Source organism: Oratosquilla oratoria, chromosome 4 (assembly GCF_046742065.1).
Source record: "Oratosquilla oratoria isolate Oo_2021 chromosome 4, ASM4674206v1, whole genome shotgun sequence".
Classification (NCBI taxonomy): domain Eukaryota; kingdom Metazoa; phylum Arthropoda; class Malacostraca; order Stomatopoda; family Squillidae; genus Oratosquilla; species Oratosquilla oratoria.
Window position 1 is genome coordinate 70665135 of NC_134780.1, and position 5000 is coordinate 70670134.

Genomic DNA, 5000 nt, shown 5'->3' on the forward strand with positions numbered 1-5000 from the left:
GTACTTTAGAGAGGTTTGTAACATTAATTGGCGCCTCATTGCCAGGATTTAAGGGTAAATTGGAAAGACGTTCGACGTGGATCAGTGATAATAGATGTATTAAGGTAGGAAGATGCGGTTAACCAACGAAACAGAGGTAGATGAATTTGTACAAGGAAAACCCACAGATAAGGAAATTTAAGGTCTCACCATACCCGAGTTGAAATTGATAGCACATTATTTTGGAGCTAGTTCGACCCACGGTTTAAATAAAGGGGAGTTAGTACACATGGTAGTGGCAATGTTGCATGATCGAGACGAAAGTGTGCCGGCGAGAGATGAAGAGAGAGCGACAGAACAAGCTTCTGCCGGCTCAGCGAATTTAGATGATCGGGAAGGTAGTGACGCTGATGGTGAATCCCGGCACACAGAATCTCGATTAAGCGAGTTGCAGTTAAAATTAGAAATAGCTAAATTAGAAGCCCAATCTAGAAAGGAAGAAACTGAGAGCTAAATTAGAAGCTCAATCTAGAAGGGAAGAAACTGAGAGGGCTAGATTAGAAATTGAGTGTCTTAAACTTAAATCTGAATTGCAAGAGAATGAACAAGTGCTACCAATTCCTCAAACCGTGAATGGGAGACCCGAGTTTGATGTAGTGCAGAATGCGAGGTTGCTTCCTGAGTTCGATGAATCCAATGTGGACTAGTACTTTAGAATTTTTGAAAGGATGGCTAAAGATTATTCATGGCCAAAGAAGTTTTGGCCTGCGCTGTTGCGAACTAACCTAAGAGGGAAGCCTTTGAGAGTATATGGCGCCCTAGAGGACGCACAGGCGAAGGACTATGACATGGTCAAGACGGCCATCCTTAGGGCATGTGAACTCGTTCCCGAGTTGTATAGGATAAAGTTTAGGAACCTAAGGAAACAACCTAACATCTCGCACGTAGAGTTTAGTAGAGAAAAGCGTTTATTGTGGGACCAGTGGTTAAGATCTAACAAGGTTAATAAAGATTTCGATAGACTGGCTGAACTGCTACTGGTAGAGGAGTATCTGAGATCCATCCCTAAAGAGGTATCATTGTATCTTCAGGAAAATGAAGTCTCCAAATTGGAGGAGGCCGCAGTGTTAGCCGATAAGTATGAATTGATAAGACTTGCAGGGAAGTTCTCGGTTACTCACAAGGGAAAAGGAGACCTGGCAATAAATAGGCAGATAATCTCGCTCTCATCAGGTGGGTCACCTACCAAATCCATAGAAGTCAAGAAAGATGACTGTAGTAAGTCATCAATGATTAAGTCATGTTTCTATTGCGGAAGGGTAGGCCACCAAATGAGAGATTGTTGGAAGAGACGAAGAGAGATGGAAGGTGTCAAGCCCGTATCTTTAACAAATAAGGTTGAGAGCACCTCCACTAAGGGCAAGGCCCAGGGAGAGAGTGAAGCCAAAGCCGTGGCATTGATGAGTTATATAGGTAACAGCCCATCAGAGATGGATGGGGGTAAAGTAGATGAATTGGAGGGTAAACTTATACCTCACTTAAAGGGATATCAGCCATTTTTATTCCAAGGCTGGATATCCATAGGAGGAGACCGGAAACGAGTCACCATCCTACGGGACTCGGGAGCCCTCCAGTCCCTAATACTGAGTAGTCTGGTGAAAAGTCCAGTGGTTGGAGGGAGTGTAACGGTAAGTTCCCTAGGGGGACTAGCCAAGGTACCTCTAGTATCCATAGACCTACAGTCGCCTCTCTACGAGGGACAGGCTATGGTAGGGATGGTAGAGGAGTTACCAGTTGTAGGTGTGGATGTTATATTAGGAAATTATTTGGTTGGTGGGAAGATGTGTCCCACACCCATAGTTTCGGAGGTGCCGGTTGTTTCGGAAGAGACCGAGCAACTTGAGAGACAGCACCCGGGGTTATTTCCGGTTTGCGCTGTTACGAGGGCGATGGCAGCACAGAGGGAGTGGTCTAAGGACCAGGTGAGACCAGTAAGGGTCTCGAGTGGGGAAAACTGTGGAAAACCTGAATGTGAGGACAGTATGAACCCCAAGGAAGAACTCCCAAGTGAGGAAGCCCAGGTCGAAGCAGAGTTTGACCTGAAGCCTCTGTTCCAGGAGGAACAAGTAAGTGAAACCGATGTGTATGACTTGAGTCATTTGTTTATGGAAAAGAAACAGGTAGACACAAGATGTCTCAGTGACTTGCAGTGTGTCGATCCCGACTTACGGGAACTATATGAAAGGGTAGAGAGTGGTAGTGAACTATCAGAGGAGTATTACTTGGACAAGGGAGTACTATTCCGCCGATGGGTGGAAAGTACCTGCCCCACTGATGATGCAGTGTGGTCCGAGAGACGGCAAGTTATGTTGCCGAGGGTCTACCGGAAAGAAGTTCTGCGGCTAGGGCATGATAGTCCCCTTTCTGGACATTTGGGTGTACGCAAAACTTTAGACCGTATCTGGCAACATTTCTATTGGCCAGGAATTAGAAGGGATGTGGCACAGCACTGTCGTACTTGCCACACTTGTCAGTTGGTAGGGAAACCAAACCAACCTGTACCTGTAGCCCCTTTGAAACCAATCCCTGTAGGAGAGGAACCCTTTGCTAAGGTTATCGTGGATATAGTGGGACCGTTGCCTTAGACTGCTAGGGGACATGAGTATATTCTCACCTTGATGGATACATTTTCTAGGTATCCCGAGGCGATACCACTACGTAAAGTGCGCGCCAAAGTGGTGTTGCATGAGCTGATTAGCTTCTTTACGAAGTGGGGACTATCTCGCGAGTTACAGACGGACCAGGAGTCTGTGTTTTTATCTAGAGAGGTTATGCAGAGTTTGGGAGCACTGGGGATAACGAAAGTGACGTCAAGTGCTTACCATCCTCAGAGTCAAGGTGCCCTTGAACGGTACCATCAAACGTTGAAAACAATGTTGAGGAGATGGTGCTTAGAAAATGATACGGGGTGGGACCAAGCCTTACCATACCTGTTGTTTGCAGTGCGTGAGGTACCTAACGAATCGTTGGGCCTCTCGCCTTTTGCATTAGTTTTCGGGCACGAGGTTCGAGGACCTCTTAAAGTCCTGAAAGAATGTTTATTGAAAGGACATAGTTCTGCCTCTAAGGACATGTCGAAGTCGGTGACTGACATGAAAGGTAAGTTGGCCGCGTATTGGGAAATGGCCAGAGAAAATTTAATGAGTGCTCAGGAAAGAATGAAGCGACATTATGACAGAAATGCCAAAATACGGGAATCTAATCCCGGTGATAGTGTGTTGGCCCTGCTGCCTTTTCAAGGTAACCCCTTAAGGGCAAAGTTCAGTGGACCCTATGAGGTAGTGAAACGAATAGGGGAACTAAACTATATTGTTGCCACTCCAGATCGGAGACGGAGTCAACAATTATGCCATATAAATATGTTAAAGTTGTATCGAGCAAGGGAGCAGAACCCGGTGGGTGAAACTGTCGCGAGTGTTTGTACGGTTTCTCTCATGCATGAAGTAGACGAGGACACTATTTCCCCCACCTTAGAGATGCCGTGGAAGGAGAATGCAGGAGGGTGGCCCCAGGTAGTGGATAAGCTGGACCACCTCACGGCTACACAACGGGAGGACTTAACTGCCTTATTAAGTAAGTATCAGGAGGTCTTTCGAGATACTCCTGGAAAGACTGACCTAATTCTGCATGATGTTGATGTAGGAGACGCGAAGCCTATTAAGCAGGCACCGTATCGTGTCAACCCGCAACGAGCAGCCATAATCAGGAAGGAAATAGACTATATGCTGGCCCACGGTTTAATTACGCCAGCACAAAGTGAGTGGAGCTCGCCAGTGATCTTAGTTCCGAAAGCAGATGGTACTCAGCGGTTTTGTGTCGATTTCCGACGCGTGAATGCAGTGACTAAAAGGGACTCGTACCCCTTACCTAGGTTAGAAGAGTGTATAGATAGAGTAGGAGGGGCACATTTCATAACTAAATTAGATCTGCTCCGTGGATATTGGCAAGTGCCCATGACACCCCGTGCCCAGTCTATCTCCTGTTTCGCCGCATTGGGAAAGACTTACCAATGTAAGGTTATGCCCTTTGGTATGACCAACGCCCCTGCCACGTTCCAACGGTTAATGAATAAAATTACCGAGGACATACCTGGTTGTGTAACCTACCTCGATGATGTCGTAGTGTATAGTGACACTTGGCAGGATCATTTGGATCGTCTAACCTTACTCTTTGACAAGTTAGTGTCTGCCAATTTGGTGCTCAATCTAACAAAGTGTGAATTTGTTCAGGCCAAGGTGCATTATCTTCGTTATGTGATCGGACAAGGAGAATTGGCTCCTCCCCAGGCCAAAGTGGAAGCAATTCTCAGAATTCCAGTACCTCAGACCAAGAAGGAGATTCATAGTTTTGTAGGAACCATTGCCTTTTATAGAATGTTCATCTATAATTTCTCTTCCTTAATAGCTCCTTTAACCAGCTCCTTTAACCGACCTGCTAAAGAAAGGAGCCAAGTTCCAGTGGACTGAGTCTTGCAACACCGCTTTTGTTCAAGCGAAGAGCTTTTTGTGTACAGCTCCAGTGTTGCAGGCCCCAGACTTCTCGAAACCATTTTCTATGTATTGTGACGCCAGCAACATTGGTGTTGGTGCCGTACTATTACAAGCTAAAGACAATGTAGATCATCCTGTGAGTTACTTCAGCAGAAAACTGAATGTGGCTCAGAAAAAGTATTCCACAATTGAAAAGGAATTATTATCCATTATTTTGGCTTTGAAACATTTTGATGTATATATCCCTGTTGGCGCAAATGTAACTGTGTTCACTGACCACCATCCCTTAAAATATATTCAGAAGTTCAAGGAGAAGAACCTCCGCTTAACTAGGTGGATTCTATTTTTACAAGAATATAATCTAGATGTAAAACATATTTCTGGGAAGAATAATGTGATAGCAGACTGTCTATCTAGATCATAGCACATATCTGCCGAAAGTAAAGAAAAAAATTATTTTCAATTTTTTTT